The following is a 19,022-nucleotide window of genomic DNA, read 5'->3' on the forward strand; positions in this document are numbered from 1 at the left end:
AGGCATCCAGAACCTCAGGGAACTGGCTGTGTTTGAGATGATCTATGGTGATCTGAATAATGAGCAGTCACCCATGGACCCAGATCAGGCCCCTTGCACACACCTGATGTGGCAAAAGTTCCTGAAGAGCACACCAGAAGCACACTCGAAAGCATTGGCAATAGTGTCCTGGTGGACAGACACCCACACTCGAACAGTGGATGGAGTGGTTGGCAAGCTCTGGCAATATGAGGGAAATCTCCCTTCATCTCAGCATTCATGGGTCTCAGCTGTGGAGGAACTGTCTCAGAGGGTCCAGAAAATGGAAGAGGACATGTCCTATGTTCCACCTGCACAGGCTGATGTCTCAGCCATTAGAAGTAAACGTTTCCCCACCCAAGAGAAGGGCAGCAGAAGGCACACACCACGAGGCACCCTGTGGTTTTTCCTCTGCGACCATGGAGAAAACATGAGGAGGTGGGATGGACAGCCCACTGCTGCCCTAGCTGCAAGTAGAGCAGTTGAAAGGAGAGACCATCACAAAAGGGGAGTCCTCCAAGAAGAGCGCAGCTCCAGTGTTTAGTTGGAAATTCCACAGACAGAATAGAATGGTGAACATTATGTCTGACCCTCTTGAGGAGACCAGTGAAATATTCTTACAGAAAGTGAGTGATGATGAGCAGGATTAGAGGGGCCCTGCCTCCAGCCAGGTGGAGGAAAGGGATAATTGGATTTACTGGACAGTGTGGATCAGATGGCCTGGCACGTCAGACCCACAAGAGTATAAGGCTTTGGTGGACACTGGCGCACAGTGCACCCTGATGCCATCGAGCTACAGTGGGGTTGAATCCATCTGCATCTCCGGAGTGACAGGGGGATCCCAACAGCTGACCCTACTGGAAGCTGAAGTGAGCCTGACTGGGAAGGACTGGCATAAGCACCCCATTGTGACTGGCCCAGATGCCCCGTGCATCCTGGGCATAGACTATCTCAGGAGAGGGTACTTCAGAGACCCAAAAGTGTACCGCTGGGCTTTTGGTGCAGCTGCCCTGGAGGAGGTTGAACTGTTGTCCACCTTTATTGGATGTGGGAGGAAACACAGTGGGAGGAAACACAGTGACAAAGAATGAGGAGAAGGCTGAGGTACTTAATGCCTTCTTTGCCTCAGTCTTTGCTGACCACTTGTTCTCAGGGTACACTGTGCCCTAAGCTGGAAGAGAGGGACAGGGAGCAGAATGAAGCCTTCATAACCAAAGGGGAAATGGTCAGCAATGTGCTACACCACTGAGACACACAGGCCTATGGGCCTGGATGGGATCTACCCAAGCGGTTGGAGGTGCTCACCAAAGCATTTCCATTTATCAGCAGTCCTGGCTAAGAGAGGAGGTCCCAGCTGACTGGAAGCTAGGAAATGTGACACCCATCTAAAAGAAGGACTGGAAGGATCTGATGTCTGGGAACATTATAGAGTAGATCATCTTGAGTGCCACATGATCACGCCCAGTCAGCATTGGTTTATGAAAGACAGATCCTGCTTGACCAAACTCATTTCTTTTTATTACAAGGTGACTCACTTAGTGAATAAAGGAAAGGCTGTAGATGTGTCATTTGCTTTACTAAACTGTTTCCCACAACATTCTCCTGGAGAAACTGGCTGCTCATGGCTTGGATGCGTGTAAAATACTGTTCACCTTTTAAGAACAACAAAATCTTCAAGCCTCAACTATCTGAAGATTTCTATTGTGCATCATCTAAGTTTAAAATTCAGACTTTAACATAGGAAAATAGTAAAAATAATCTCTCAGATATATCAAAAGTGTTATGGCAAATCCAAAGACCTGGATGACTAAACTGTATTTTTTTCTTACTGCTAGGATATAGTAAGGCAGCTATAAATATAGCTATTGCTTTTTCATATTGGAGACTGATGTTTTTTCCCCCAGTAATACCATTGACAAGTAAAGACAACCTGTATAATCATCAAGAAGAGAGGAAATTGATCCATAAGATCTCTTCATATTTAAGATGGGAGTAGCACAACAAAAGGCATTTAAAATCCCCATCCTACCAATACTTCATCATATTGTTATAGACAGCAATATCAGTGACATGAGAAGCCTCAGGAAAAGAGATCAGAAAGGGTATTGTGGCTAAGTGCCCTTGTTTATGCCAGGAGATACTAGGAAAATGACAGGTAATATCAGATGGCCAGGATCACTTTTATTTACTTTACATATGAGTCCTAACAACCTCAGATTGGGTTCAAGTTAACCTCAAATAAGCACTTGAACTGCTGGGCTGTATATTCAGCAATTCCAAAGCAGAAGATATGAAATAAAACTATTTACCAAAGTAATCATTAATACTGTTATTCACGACAATAGTACAGAATTCACACTATTCATTACATGACTCCAAAATAAAGTTAACTAAAGCCATCTAGTGAACATTGGCAAGTATAATGAACTGCAAGTGATACAGAGTTTATTAATAAGGGGCTCATTCACCTCTCATTCATATAACCTTTTTACAAGGCTCTGGTTTCATTGAAAGTGCCACTTTTTTCTTAAAAAAAAAAAAAACAACAAAACAAAACAAAAAAAACCCCACAACAAAAATTTTCTAAAAAAAAAAAACAAAAAACAAAAAAACAAACCAAAAAACCCAAACAAACAAAACCCAACAAAACAACCCACACCACAGCAGAATGAACAAAACAAATGGAGGTGCAACCTGAGTGACCTGCTCTAGCTGACCCTGCTCTGAGCAGGGCAATTGGACTTGATGGTTTTCAGAGGTCCCTTACAGCCTCATCTATCCTGTGAATCTATAGCACCATTGCAAATATATTTGCTCACATACAACTGTTCACTGTTAAACAAACCAAAGCTTCTTTATTTTAAGTATATCCATCAAATAATAAACATTTAGAAGACAATTTCAACTCTTTTGAACTGTTGAGTTTCCAGTGTTGTCAGGCAACATAGTCACTCAACGTAGAACAGCTTAAAAGTTTCAAACCCCTTTTCCATCGGTACTCTCAGAATTTCAGTATTAATCAGGAATACATCATAATTCCTAAAGGAAACTGCACTTCAACCTGTGTATAAAATTATTTACCTATTATCTGATGAGATACTGATTAAATAAAATTGTTCTGAAGTTCTCCATGTATGCACTGCAGAGTATTTCTAGGTTCTTGAAAAGACAATGCTTTTTTAGGGATATAAAGACTCATCATCACTCAGGAGTCTGCAATTTTTATAGTCAGTCTACCCATACTCAGATATTTCTTGAATCAATATTTTCAGAAGTTTTTACAGAATATAACAGTAATATATTTTTAATACTTGTTTGTACCTGTTTGCATTTTTTATGTGAAAGAGCTTAAGCCTTCATAATCATGCTACTGTAGCACATTCTAAGCCTTGTAAATTAGCCAGTTGAGCTCAAGTAAATCACAGCATCAAGTCAGTTAATATATTAACCCAGTCCAGAACTGACACAACTGGAAGCTCTAGGCAAGCTTGGTAGGGTCCCAGTCCTAGAAAGAATGAGTCTTCGCATGAATGAGTCTTTACATTTTGATGTTATATGAACACTGCTTGGGAGGTGAGAATGGCAAACATCCTGCAGATCTTGCCAGTACCTTTCAAGGTAACATCCTAGGTAATCTACTGGATCTCTAACTTGTGAAGTCATTGTGTACTGGTTACTCTTTGCTGGTTTTCAGCAATCTAGAGAGCTCTGGGGACAGTGCTAAATAAAAAGAAAAATGAGAAAGAACCGTACTTGCCACAGTACTGGCACAAAAAAGATCCTAACCAGACAGGAGTTCTGAGTCTGTCAGCTACTGTTTTAGTGAAACAAACAGAAGACAGATCCTCTGTTCTTTTTTTTTTCTTTCTTCTGACAGCAGAGAAAGATCATTGTAATAATTACTGCTCTAAGATCTAGGTGGTGAGACTCAATATTTGAAGTCATCTCTGCTTTAGTTCAAATATTTTAAGGCTGCCACAATAATTATTATATAACTCCCAGGAATTTTACTGTAAGATTTTATTATATTTTTATATAGCAATCTATAATTAATTCACATATAAACAAACACAATTTCAAGATACCTATCACAACTTTCAGGTATTAAAAATGGAGTGGGTTGTTTGATTTAGGAACACTCACAACTGGAATGCACTGTTTGATTTTAGACAACATAACAGGAGAATTTAGCCACACATGTAAGTCCCAGTAAAATTAAAATTAGAATTACTGTTAAGCTTAACATTCAAAGAACTGTATGTGCAAAGACTGAGGAAAATATTTAACATGGTATAAAAATACTGAGGTATCTGCCAAATTAATACATTCCTTCTACATGGTACCTTACGCAGCCTTTGGACATTAAAACATTGGTCATATTTGCAGTGATAATTCCCATTTGGATGGAAATGACAGTGTCACACACGATGTGCTATGGCTTCCTTTCTGAAGAATGTGTAACTCCCAGCATGATGCATAGAAAGATCATACTGCTGGGGATATGACAGTGAAAAGTAAATTCTGTCATAAACACACTGACTGCATTCTTTGTGATGTTGTCAGAAAAAGGACACAAGTCCATCTGTCCAAGATGACTCTATCTTCCATATACAAATAACACAACTGCCAAAGGATAAGATATGATGGGTTCAACAGTATTTGAATAAGATAAAGATGTAAGGGACATGCATCCAGGTTCAAATATGGAATGTGTTATTCCATCTCTACTGTAGGCAAGCATCAAGAGAATAGAAAACAAGATTCATGAAGCCTGTTTTACAGCATTCAGAACTAATAATGAAACTCAAAATGAACAGGAATAATTTTTTTTTTCCCTATGAATGACAATGATTATATAAAAATAATGTCCTGACTTAGCATCCATAGAGAGACATATGCAATTAAAGCAGACAAAAAAAAAAAAAAAAAAAAAAAAAAAAAAAATCCCCAACAATAAAAGCATACAGTACTAAACCCCAAGAAAAATAAAGACATTATATCTTCTTAATAATTTCCCTTGAAGTGAATGACAGGTTCTTTCAGATCCTTCCAGCCTCTCCAGTAGCTGCCAATGTATGAATTGTGTGGAGAGGCAAGACAAAAGGCACTACTTTCATGACAACTCTATAGATGCCTGCTTTATTTATTGGGATGAATTACAGAACAAATATGCTCAAAAATATCTGAAAGGTAGATGAATATATCAGATAGCTAATGACAGTTTACAAAGATAGTGAATTTCTTGGGTTGTCTTCTCAAATTTGTCCGCGATCCCCTTAAGAGTAAGAAAATTATTCCTACATCTAAAAACTGGGTAGTGATTACAATTTTTTTCTGAGCTTGTGTCTTAGAGTTTAAAAAAGATTTTTTTTTTTGCATTGGTTTTAATATGAAAAAGTCTTATTGTACTTTCAAATGTTATCTGGAAATTACAATTAATCTAAAGTAAAAGCCTGAAGCAGAGAAAAGCAGAGGTAGGGGAAAAGAGTAAAGGACAAATTTAGTCTTTTTTTTTTTTTTTTTTCCTTCACACTACCCATAAGATCTTGATTAATACATCTGTTCTTCAATTGCCATAATTATGAGATTTCTATGCCCTTGACTGAAAAGTATCAAACTAACAAAAGAGGAGAGTGCAAAATATTTTCATTTTTTGCATGAAATCTTAATTTAGATTTTCATCTGTATTCATGAAATCTTAAGAATTAGACATGGAAGAAGCCAATTAAATCATCCAGTCATTCCCCCTACTGACAGCTCTGAATAAATCCAGATATTTTCAGGTCCTGAAAACACAACATTTACATACAGATGAGAAAATACATTTTAATGAGCCAGATTCGTTCTCCTGTGCAATCTGAGCAGAACTGCTCAGGCGAAGGCAGCTCTTTGTCACAACACAAGACTTCTAAGGGAATATACGCTTCAGCTAAGTGCATGTTACCAGATCAAGTAGTATCCTTAAACAGTTTATTATTATGCATTTCAGCATATCATAAAAAAATGACACATGGTAATTAAGATCAGTCAGCACACCTTCTGAAGTCTAGTGTAGCAATTGAGAGGTTAAATATTAATTTAAGCATGAGACAAGATGTCCCACTGCATAGGGTAAGGTAACCTTAAGTAAACTCTCTTCCTTTTCATTTACTTAAAGAACTGAGACAATGCATCATTAGTTCAGTACAAAGCCACTCTGTTATTAGTGACCAACTTAACCTACCATTTGGTTGTAACTGTAACATAAAAATTTTTAGTTATTAATGAGTAATAAGATTAAGAGCTTGTCATTCAGAAGATGGCCCACAGGCTGGCCTTTTGTCATAATGGGACTCAGTGTGGAGTTATGATCTGTGTCTTGAGCTGCAGTACAAGCTCCAGTTAAACGTCATCCTCAAAAAAAAAAAAAAAAATTGCTGCCCAAAAGTAAGACTACATGAGATAAGACAGAATTTAAAGACTCACTGCACTCCTACTGGTATTAAAAATGGAATCACATTATTTTAAATGAGATTTTATTTTGAGATATGGCTCTGTATGACAATTCAAATGAGATCCCCAGACTCTAGCTTTACTTCTCTGTTCTCTCTAGTGGTTCTCATATGGTGACATTCTGATGATAAACAATAGGGAAACCACCTTAAACCTATATGTGACATATCTGAGGAACAAGTTCAGCAAAACTCATACAGATCAGACACTGTGTGGTGCAGGATACATTCTAGGTTGTTCAGGATCACTAATCAGATGAAGGGCTTGACAACAGGGAGGTTGCAGTAACAGGTGTGTGAATATTCTGACAGTATTGAAGAGAACTGTAGATTTGACATCAACTTCATTATGAGAAAAATACTGATAAAAGTATGATAAAAAATACTCACGGCATTTATCTATCGGAACATCCTTTTTTTTTTTTTTTTTTTTTAATTTTGACACATTTGAGCAACAGTGACATAATGCTTATTATCACATTGCTGGTAATAATATTCACGCAATCTCTGCATCTATTTTTCTTCTCCTCCAGAGCTGTAACTGTCTGATGGTTCAGTTCTTCACCCTCACTCCTGGGCCACTGGCTGAAAACCCCTGTTTAACGACCATGGAGGTGTTTAAGAGTACGGTCATAGTGCTGAGGGATATGGTGTAGTTGGGAACTGTTAATGTTGGGTTGATGGTTGGACTGGATGATCTTCAAGGTCTTTTCCAACCTAGATAGTTCTGTGATTCTGTGACTAGTGTGATTCCTCCCCACATACCAACCTGGGGAGGTAAGGACTGCTAATGGCTGTAAACAGGGTGTTAAGGTGCCCCTTTGGTACCCTGGATCTGCACTCCCTATCTCTGGCGAATAGCTATAACAGCTCATCACCCCCTGACAGCCTGGTAGGCCTGTACCTGGGATGTAGCTGGGGAGAACAATGAGAGAATTGCACAGCCATCAAGCTCTTGTGCAACTGTCAGAAGACACCAGAATAATTAATTGCTTGAGCTGGGCTGTAGTGAAATGTACCTGACAAAAGTCACTTATCTTGTAAATAGTGACCCCTTTGAGCTCTCCTGGACTGCAGCGGGCCTGTAACCAGCATCTCCCTTGAGCTAAGATGCCTCTCAGGTACCAAAAACTTTAAGGCACCGTCCATAGAGCTGATGAGAGGCCAGGACAAAATCGACCCTCTCAAGTCTCAATTATCAGCTGTTGAGGAAAGCTGATGCATTGTGATTATTTAAACTCAAGAAGAGAGAAATTTTAACTTTGAGCTAGCTTCTCTTTCACTGATTCTCTGCTTACCAATGTGTTTGGGTATACGCAGTTATTTTCATGTGAGTGGGTACATACATATTTCACTCAATCCAAATGCTTTTTGTCTGTCTGTGTGTTTGTACGTCTTGTGTTTGTGAATGTGCACGTATATATGTATTGATCTAAGGTACCATATAGTAAGTTAGTATGAATCTTATCATCTTCGTATCTGTAGTTAAGTCGTTATTTTAATTATATTTTGCCAAATTATTTTGTAAATCTTTAAACTGGTTAATGATTAAGTGCTGCTAGTCATTAATAAATCTTGATTTGCTGCTAAATTGTTAATATTTCTATCCACAACAAACTGTAAGCTTACTATGATTTTACTATGTTTTGATGAGCTAGAGATTTTTCATAAAAGTAGAATGTATTTACAAAAAATGGCTTGGCCTCTGAGTCAGCCTAACACATAAGTATAATATATTAGAAATAAAGATATGAAGTGTTACGATCTATTAACAATTTTCCACAAGCAATTACTAACAAAACTCCCCAGTAGTTCTGACAAGTGTGTACTGTTAAAAGTCACAGACTAGGAAGTAAGCCCTTAAGTATACCAAGTGTGTAGTTGACCTATTAGCAAGCACCTTTATTTCCAGATACATATAACTATTGTTGAAAATTTAAAATATTGTCTTCATAAAACACGTTTTTGCAAACTGTGATTTAGTTAAGGCATTCTAAATTTATTAGACCATTTTCTAAACCCATGAAGTTTTATCCTGCTATTCATTTATATGGAAGGGAAGCAAGGACCTCATGGAAATTATGAAGCAATGTTGTAGCATGAATGGGAGATAGATTGATAAAGTTTAATTTCAGAAAATTAATGTACACATGCCCCTTAAAAACTCACCTTCATTTGTTGTTTCATACTGAACTACATATTCCACAATTCTGTAGGGAAGTGGTTGAGTTACCATCCCTGGAGGTATTTAAAAGACATGTAAATGTGGCACTTAAGGACATGGTTTAGTGTGGACTTGGCAGTGTTAGATTAACATTTGAACTCGATGGTCTTAAAGGTCTTTTCCAACCTAAATGATTTTATGATTCTATGACAATTTACCTCAAGCAACAGCTGACTATTTTAATGCATTACAGAAAGTCACAAGACTTTGCAGGATCAAAGCTTCCTCTCCAGTGCAATTTGCTCCCCGCTGTGTGCATAAAGAGGCATCAAGAAGTTAAAGGTGGCTTTATACTGTACATGTTTGTCCCAGAAATCTGATGTATCATGCAACATGCAAGAGCACAGAAAGGCAAATAACAGCAGACCAAAAATCAGACAAAATAAATGCTGATCTGGACAATCCCACTGGTTGTCACCTGTGCACATCCCACAGGATCGGCATGGATATCCCATGGATCCCCATGGTTAGCACCATCACTGTGCTTTGTGTACCAAACTGTCCTGGTTCAGCTAGGATAGGGTTAAGTTTCCCCAGCAGAGAGGGGGAAGGGATCTCCAGGCGGGTTATTCATACCATGCTGACATCAGGTCCGGGCATGGGAGCGGGGGAGCTTTTTCCTGTGTGGCTTTGGTGGCAGGGAGCATCGCGAGCAAGCTGTCTGTAACCACTGTGGTATTTCTCTGTATATCTTTTGTCTTGTTCACTGTTATTGCTGTTTATTGTTGTTATCATTGCTACTGTTGTTGTTCAGATTGCTTATTACACTGTTGTATTAAATTTCTTCTTATTTTAACCCGGGGTTTGTGCCTCACTGCCAGCCTGACTGGCTGAGGGTGGGGCAGGGACAACGGCAACGTGGTCTCCAGTCCTGGCAGGGCTTAAAACCAACACACAAACATATACTACAAAACAGGTAAGATAAACTCTCATCATTTATATAGCACTTCAGTGACCCACAACTCTGGTTCTTCATATAATACGATATAAAAAGTTCCTTAGAAGTACCTTCAAATTTTCAAGGTTCTTCATGGAGATGGTCCATAGCCAAAGCGAATTGCCACAATGATGACATCCATTACCATAATGATTTTCTCCAGAAATTTCTCAGCCTAAAGGACTGTTTGTGAGAGCAAGAGACACTTTATGCCAAAAAAACCCAAATCAAAGCATTGTAACATATAATTGGAAAAATTGAAAAAAAAACACCCTAATCTTACAGCCTATTCGCAAAATTAAGATCCTTGTTCCGACTTTGTTATTTTACAATAGTAGAAAACAGAACAGATGGAAAAAATGAGGTAAAGAAAGAAGGAAGAGGAAGGAAGTGAAAATGACAGTCCTCAAAATCTTTTGATTGAGTTGAAATAGGGAGGGAAAACCTGGGTATTTGTAGCATTTAGCTGTAGGTAGAGGAATTACCACCCTGACATTACATTTTTCTATCTGCTTACCAATTTGCTAGTTTTAGGGTTGCTCAGTTATGACATGGGCTGTTATTCAAGTCAAAACTGAGCTGGAAGGATTCACGTGGCTCTATGCCAACCTATCTGTAGCAGACAGGGGAATCAGCTGTTTTTAGCAACCATATAGTATTGCTTTTTAGTTTTCTTTTTTTTAAAGTTACAAAGCAGTTATACAGAGTGCATCTTTTATTCATGATACGCCAAAGATGTGAATAAAGCTTAACTTCATTCCTTCAGAGGTTGAAATACTCACTGTGCAAAATGGCTGTATGACACTCCTGAATTTTGACTGTGAAGTAACTTGTCTCCTGGGGATTTCATTAACGTCATCAATCATGATGAATGTTTCTCGTCTTTCTTTTGATACAAAAAATTAATTCAGTATGTGTACACTGTGGAGAAATAGAAGGTAAGCATTTCCATAATTCATCTAAAGATGCCTGTCACGTAAGCTTGAATGTAGTTTTCTAGTGTATTTCATTTCTAAGAGGGACTCAGGACAATTTAGTGAAGAGTATTCAAATGTAAAACTGGATTCCCAAAGGATACGCTTGAGTCAAAAATAATTTTATCTATCCAAACTGTAAGTAATGAACAAATGATTCCATGAAACACATTCCATATTTCCATTCACCACCATCTGTTATTGGCAAGATATTTTGTTCCCAACTACAAAGACTGAGCAAGAGCATAAGCACCAAATTAAGGGAGAAAAGTGAATGTTGTAAATGCTGTAAGGAAGAAGTATGGCTGCTTTTCACAGAAACGTGTATTTGCACTTCAATGGCTAGCAGAATTTAACATTTACCAGAAATGGGGGAATGGGACATTGATATCCAAAAAAATGTCCAAGACAAGCAAAGTTGCTTTGGTTTTGGCATGAAATTCCCTTTCATTGCAGGGAGTAGCACTCTGAGCTACATGACCAAGTCTTTTCCACGTGTTTTTAAGACCATCCATACCTTCTTTGGGGGATCCTTTCATTTCATTTCATTTCATTTCATTTCATTTCATTTCATTTCATTTCATTTCATTTCATTTCATGCAGTAAAAATCAAATGGGAACTATATTCAACAACAACAAGTGGTGTTGCTGATAGATAGCATCCTTCCCTCAAAGGTATTCTCAGCAAGTTAAAATGAGACTGTACTCCTACATATAATTCCATTTGGACACATGTATAAAAAAGGTCTTGACTAGAATATGGCAACAGACAGCAGGATGCTTCCTTGTGAATTTAGGAAGAGGGTTGGGGTTTTGTCAGTTTCATACAATTTCAAATCCTTCTTTCCATAAAGATATTAAAACTATAATAGTTAAGCAGAAGTGTGGAAAAAACTTCAAAAGGCAGACTCATAGACTTGCTAAACTACATGGAAGGAGAGAAAAAAAGATGTGATTCACAGCCCTGTGTTCAAAAACCTTTATTCTATTGTGCAGGCAGTAGCTGTGGTTGCTTTAATATTAGTAGCTACAAAAATGCTTTACAAACATTATTTACTAAAGCAAGTACTAATACTTTCCACCTACACAAGAAAACTACATAGTCAAATTCCACCCACTTGGTGAGCTGGTAGGAAGCACTGTGACCTCCACCTATTAATTTTATATATTTTGTAACATAGGAATGAGAGTCCTTCCATGCATCCTGCTGTCATGGTGGTGTAAGAAATCAGACAAGCCCAGACTATGGTATTTCACAGTATAATTCAGGATTTTTTTTAGACTTTGACATTTCTGTCATTTAATTTGAGACACCAAATAAATATCAAAAAAGTGATATTATTTGAAACAAGCCACTTCCTGTGGGAAGTCAAGAACTTGGAAGATATGGCTGGAACCTGCATCTATTATGCTTAATAATTTAAAGTCAATCTGCCACAGCCAATATTGCATTTATGAGCAGTTTAAAATGCATACACATTAGTAATGACTAGTTAAAACCAGCAATTATTAGCTATCATATGCGTTATAACCTTTATGAACTATACTTATGGATAATTTATCTTAAAAGCTTTTTTTTTTTTTTCTTCCTTAGTGTGTATGCAGGTTAATAGACCATTTAATTTTTACTGTCTAATATATATGTAATTGTAAATTCCAGCTATATGTGGAATATCTGGAATTCAAGTAGTTTACTTTAGCCTTATGTTTACTTTACCTGCTCTGTCCTTTAGTTTCAGCTTACATACAAATCTTTTATAACAAACTACTTAATAAGAAATGAGAGCTTAAGAATGAATTTCAGCAATATGTTTGAAGATTTCTATTTTTCTAGTGTCCTGGGTTCAGCTAGGATATGGCTGATATTCACAAGAAGCTGGGAGGGGACAGAGCCAGGACAGGCAACTCAAATTAGCCAATTTGACCCCATGCTCAGTGTATAACTTGAGGAGGTGGCCAGGGGAAAGGGGGAGGGGGTAGTGGTGGTGGGAGGTATAGGGGTGTGAATGTGATCATGGCTCAGAATGGGGCTGAATTTGTGGTACCAGGTGGTCAGCTTGCCTTGGGCATCACACACTTTGTATACTCATTTTATTTGTATGTTGTTATTGTTTTTTTTCTTCTCGTGTTCTATTAAACTGTTCTTATCTCAACCCATGAGGCTTTACTTTTTGTTTTCTTCTGATTCTCCTCATCATCATACGGGAAGAATGAATGAGTGAGCATCCACACGGTGCTTTGTTGCCAGCAGGGCCTAAAAAATGACACAGGAGAATCAGTTACCTGAGCCAGACTATAATTAAGATGATCCCTTTAATAGGACACTAGAATCAAGTTCAAAATTGCAGTTGTCATTTCATTCATTTTAATAAAGAAAAAATACGGCTTCTGTAACTATTATTTTCTACCATAAGGTTAAGGGTAATGAAGAGGAATACTCCAAGACTTTGCTTTTCTTAGACGACTTGCAACCCATCCTAAAAATGCCTCAGCTTTATGGTCTTGCCCCAGATATAGCTAATGGAGTGAGACAGTGCAGGAATTCCTGAACCATAATTAATAATGCTATTAACATGCTGTAGAGCAGATCAATGAATACACAGTCATGGTAGGTACTAAAAAGGTCTTCAAAAAAACCCAGAAGTAATTTGGACATTAGGAGGAAAAAAAAATATATTCAGGACTCTGTGTAATGAATTTATAAAACTGTCAACAAACTGGAACAGAAAAGTCAGTTCCTCAGATCAGAAGAGGCAAGAGGAATGACTGAAAACATGTCCAGTTTTAAATGCCATTATGACCATAAATGAAACAGCTCAAGAAAGTGTTCAGAAAAGATTAAGTACACAGAATACTTTTGGAGACAGCACTCTTGCTACTTGATAAGGCTATACATCAGAGCAGGTTAAATGTAACTGGTAGAGAGAGCCTGAGGAGAAATATAAAGATTGTCCTAGAAAGGCAGAAATGTTGGAAAGCGTGCTTAACCAAAAATACTGAGCAAATGGTATCAAGTTTGGATACCTGGAGAATTCAGCCTAATCTTTGAGAAACACAGGTCGAGGTCTAGCTGGGAAAAAAAGAGATTTATTATGCACCCCAATCAAATGGAATTAAATTACATCTGTGTCTAAAATTACATCTATGAAAGCCCAGTGGTAGATTAAAGATATTGGTTACACTTCATTGTCTTTGTTAGCAGTGCCCTGTTTCCATGTGGCTGGAACGGGTTTTATCCACTCTGTTCAGTCATGCTTTAAATCACAGAAGTTATAATATATATACACCTTTCAAAAAGCACAAACATGGACTCATTTCTTATTTCACATATATCAGAATGAAGTGGTTTATTTGCTCTAATGTTAGGACAGCCCCCCCCACAAGTTTTACCTAACTGAGCTTGACCAAACATCATACAGATAGATACTTGCATGGAAAAAAGACAAATAAAAATAAGTGGGCTAAATTTTTCAATAACTGTCAGAATGGTGGGGATAACAGTAATGAACAGAGAATAAGTTTGGAAACATCAAGTCAGGTGATAGAATTATTAATTCAGCAGTATGGGTATAGCACCTCAGTTAAGGCATCTCCTGTTGCTATCCATACAATTTTTGGCATTTTTTTAGGTGATGAGTGTTAAACATGAAACATACCATGTAGCTAGAAGGGTTTGAAAGTAGTTTTCAGTGCTATGAAGTCCTCTTAAAAGTGTGTGGTTTCTTCACTGTGACTTACTTTACCTTTTCAACTTCAACAGTCCGCTGTACCACACCAATAATCCAGCAAATATTTTGCAGGTGACAGGCCCAAAGGCATGAGGTATTTTAGTAATTAATTTTAATCTGAAAATGCTCACATTAAAGTGAATTTCACTGTTATTAATACCTCAATAGTCTGAAATCGTGTGTCCAGAAAATAGTAATATAACCTTGCTACCAGGGGACAAACTCACTGATGAAAATGTAAATTCACTATAACTCACATTCAAGCCTTAGCCTTCTGAGTCAAGTAGTGGTGCTAAATTTTATATTGAAACTGTTGCAATTGAAAGTATCTGCTTATTTCATAGTTGGTAATTTATCACTATCCATGTGAACTGAATTTGAAACAACGAGACATAGTGGAAGAGATACACTTGACCTTATTTTTTAATTGAACTACAGTATACAAATACAAGTCCCTGTGTGAGAAAGTATATAAATGCACTAAAATAAAATAAACTTAAAGTGCAAAGTTCATAACTATTCTACCCAAAAAGCAGAGGATGACAGATCACCAAATATCAGAAGTATTGCTCAGGCAATAAACACTAAGACAAGCATTAGTATAGTCACCTATAGTCCATCTGAGGACTTGATGATTAATTAATTCTATGATCAGAAGCAACAAAAAGCAGAATCCTTTTTAAAAAGACCAAAACAAAACAAAAAATCAACTGTGTTTTAAACAGTACATTTTAAAACTTATCTAGAAATGCAAAGTGAAATGTAATAGTGAATACTTAATGCTGCACACCACTATTTGTACTGCCACATCATATAAACTGATCTAAGAAGCCACTGACTGCTTTCATCCAGAAAGAAAATCTCATTAGACCACTTTAAAGAACAAAGCACAAATTTGCTTGACCAACTCCTAGACTATATTTCAGCTTTCATGCCTCAGCTCAGTTCCTCGTTTTTCTTGCAACAAAACCAGAAACCAAACAAAACCTAAAATTTTAGTTTCATGGTTACTTCTCAGATTACCTAAATCCACCTAAAAAGATTTAATCCCTGATAGTACCTCCACATTTTTCCATGTGCCACCTATATTTAAATTCTATATGGAGGACTGTGAGATCAAGAAGACAGGGTAGCCTCACAAAGAAACATACATTATAGTTACTGCAATAGCCCTTTACAGCCATACAGAGCTCACTGAAACATGCAAGGAAGCAAATTATACAGTGTAGAGAATTTGCCAAAGTGCACTTTGCTTCCTTGCCTCCCCCTCAAGTTCAGCCATTGTTCTAATTTCACAGCAAAAAGTTTGTACTATTGTTTTAGGCTATGTATTGTTTGTCAGCTGGAAATTGAGCATTTACTGTTCAATTATTATGTCAGCCAATTAGCAGATCACCTAAGACACACATATGAAGGTCTGATGAAACCATAGTTAATGCCTCAAACATCCAATAAAGAATACTGGTAAAGAAGACGGTCTCTGTGAATACACTGGGGTTGTGCAGGTAACAGCAGGAAGATGTGGGGAGCGGAAAAGGTCCCACAGAGGTGGGACCACACTTTTCTGAGGGTGAACTTCCCCATCTTGAGCAACTCTGTAAAAACAAGCTGTTTTCACAATGCATGCATCAAAAAAAGAAAGGTCAGACAACAGTCATACCTGCAAAGAGAGGGGAGTAACTCCCCAATGACCCCCAAGCTCACCAACACATTTCTAGAAGAATCTGAAGGTATAAACTACACGTGCACCAAAGCAAAGAGAATTTGAGAAGAATAGACTGAGCATAATGCCTAATTAGCCTAATAAGTTCCTGCCTGGAGGAGGGGCAAGGAATTCTAGAAGTACACACATCAAAGCCCCAGGCGGCAGCACCCCTCCGGAACATGCATCCCTATGCTGGCTGGACTAACGCTGCAACCAGGACTAGTGAAATCTTACTTTTTTGTCTTTCTGTCTCCCTCCCCATTTGTCTCATTCTCTTTTTCTCTCTTTCTCTCCTTTTCTCTCCCATTGTCTATCCCTGTATCCCTGCGTATAGGGCAAAGTTTATTGGGGCATGTTATAAGATCTGCTGCTTGTTGGCATATGTAGTGAGGTTTGTGCTTTGTTGGTGCAGGTTATATGATTAACTGCTTATTGCAGAAATTCAAGGATTACTGTCAAAGTTTCATGCCAATAAAAACTGAGTTTCATGAACTGAAGAATCCTTGATGTTGTTTCACCGTAAGCCTGACCTGGGAATCAGCAAATCTCAGTTGTCTTCCCAAGAAACTGGGATGTCACAACATGGCATTTGTCTATTTGAATGAATGAACTTGTTTAGTGTAAGAAATTTATTAGCTTTTTATAACAGTGTGTTACTTGCAAATACTTGCATCTACTTACCATATCTGTGAATAAACCAAAAAACCTTCACATATAGTCCAAAAAGGCATTCCAGGGCCATTTCTTCCACAACTGCTCATTCATACATTGTGGGTTTGTATTCTGCTAATGGTTTAATGAACAAAAGCTGATCCCCCAAATGCCTGGATGCAACAATTGTTGCATGAGACATAACACCCACATGGTCCAGTATGCCATCACTGACAAAAATCAGTAACACATGCATGCAGAAAGCAGAAAATAAATGGCTCATTTGCCATGCCCTCCAAGCTTCACATAACCAGTGATTCACAGATAGACAGAAAGTTACACAGAGTGCTTAATAGTCATGCATGCACAAAAAGGGGTTTAAACATTTTAGTGGAGGAGTATTACCCTTTTTGATCTCCACAAACCTGTGTCTAGGAGCTCACCATTTGTACAACTCTGATGTGAAAAATTCTACCCTTTGTCTAATTTAGTCTAAGCCTGTTGCCTAATTTTTCCAATGTTTTTCTTTGTTCTGTATTGTGCGAAATCCCCAAATATTTATCCTGTTTTTTCCATATCATTTATGATTTTAGGGACCTGTATAATGAAGTCAGTAAATTATCAAGGATAACGCAAAGATGCTGTGAAAGAAGCATATAGATAATAAACATAAGTAATGCAGTGTAGCAAAGAATAAGGTGTGCACAGAGGTAGCCAGTGACTCATGGTCCACAACTTTATGTTTTGGATGAAGCAAAATTAATGCACTGTAAAACAGAAAACACAAACAAATGCAAAATTCCCTTGCAAATACATCCTTTGAACATTACTGTGTACTCCAGGTAATAATCTGAGTACCATTTAAAACACTGGGGCTTGGCTGTACAATGACGTTTACATTCTGGTTCCCTACTGCTCAAAGCAGTTTTTGCTTCCAGATTTTCACAATGAGACAAGACCATATACAGAAATTAAGTAGAATTTGCACACTGATTTCTTCCTTTTAGGGGCTGTGTTACTGAGTACCAATGAGATAAGCAATGCCTTCAAACACTATTTTCAGAACTACAGAAGTCTAGACTGGAAGGAACCTCTGGAGATCCTCTGGTTCAGCCTTCTCCTGAAAGCTGAGCTTTATATAAGATGTTCTAGGGCTCTGTTAAACCAGGTCTTGACTCTCCCAGATTCCACCACTTCTTTGGGTGGTCTACTCCAATGTTTAACTGTTCTCAGTGAAAAATATTTTTTTACATACAGACACAGTTTCCCCTGAAGCAACTCAAGCCTGTTGCCTCTTGTCCTGTCATCCTGTACTCTTCTGAAGAGAGTACCTCCATTTTCTCTATCACTAAACTTGTAGGTATTGGAAGATTACAATTAGGTTCTATCTCAGTGACCCTCCACTAGAGCCTTTCCAGTTTTTCAGTGTTTCTCTTCAGCTGGAGGGGACCAAACCTGGACACAGTTTTCCAGGTGTGGTCAAAGAACTGCCAGGTGGTGGGGATCATCACATTCCTGCATCTCCTGGCTATGTCCCTGCTCCTACAACACTGGGTGTTTCTTCTGCCAGGCCCAGGGTGGCTCCTGTGCAGCTTGTTGTCCCCCAGGGTACCAGGGACTTTTCTGCAGAGCTGCTGCCCAGGCAGGCAGTGCCCAGCCTGGATGGATGCTCAGAATTATTCCATCCTGGTACATGACCTTACATTTATCTTTGTTAAGCCTTGTGCAAGTCCCAAGGTTAAACTCTGCACCCCTTTTCTTAATATAAGACTAAATTAACTGGGTTTAGAGGTGGCTAAAGTAAATCGCCTGCCACCTGTTTCAGAGAAATAAATGTTGACATTATAATAAGAGTGCCTGCCTGCTCCTTAAGAATCACACAATTTTATCTTTTTGCCGTTCTTCATGACAGGTCAGCCAAGTCACAGCACGTTATGTACAACACTTTTATATCTCAGGCTGAGCATCTCTGAGGTGCAGCTTATTGAAACATAGGATGTGATAACAGAAACCATTGCCCTTTTAAAGTATCCAGCATGTATATATGGTAGTGTTCAACTTCTTTCATCCAAAGATGAAAAGATAAAAGAATATTGCCTGAGTCCATGTAAGCATTAACAAACCTAAGATTTTTTCCTTTAATATTGTAATATTAGAATCAGACATCTCCCCTCCACATAATCCAAAAGTAAACCAGAACAACAACATAATTCTTTTTTTTCACTGCTCCTTCCTCTCCTTTGAAGAACAGTTTTCCACATGGGAGATAAAATAAAGCTATAATTATCACTGGG

The 19,022-nt window shown here is 38.0% G+C and overlaps 1 long non-coding RNA gene across 1 annotated transcript in view; it reads left to right on the forward strand.

Moving 5' to 3' along the window:
• The window catches only part of LOC113489885, a 23,405-nt gene extending 4,670 nt beyond the window's left edge, over positions 1-18,735 (forward strand). The window contains exons 2-3 of the long non-coding RNA XR_003400107.1: positions 12,637-12,646; positions 18,724-18,735. This is a non-coding gene — a long non-coding RNA (uncharacterized LOC113489885). The remainder of the gene's footprint in view (positions 1-12,636; positions 12,647-18,723) is intronic.
• Positions 18,736-19,022: the final 287 nt, after the last annotated feature.

The sequence above is a fragment of the Athene cunicularia genome (assembly GCF_003259725.1).
Source record: "Athene cunicularia isolate RWA chromosome Z unlocalized genomic scaffold, athCun1 chrZ_part1, whole genome shotgun sequence".
NCBI classification, from domain to species: domain Eukaryota; kingdom Metazoa; phylum Chordata; class Aves; order Strigiformes; family Strigidae; genus Athene; species Athene cunicularia.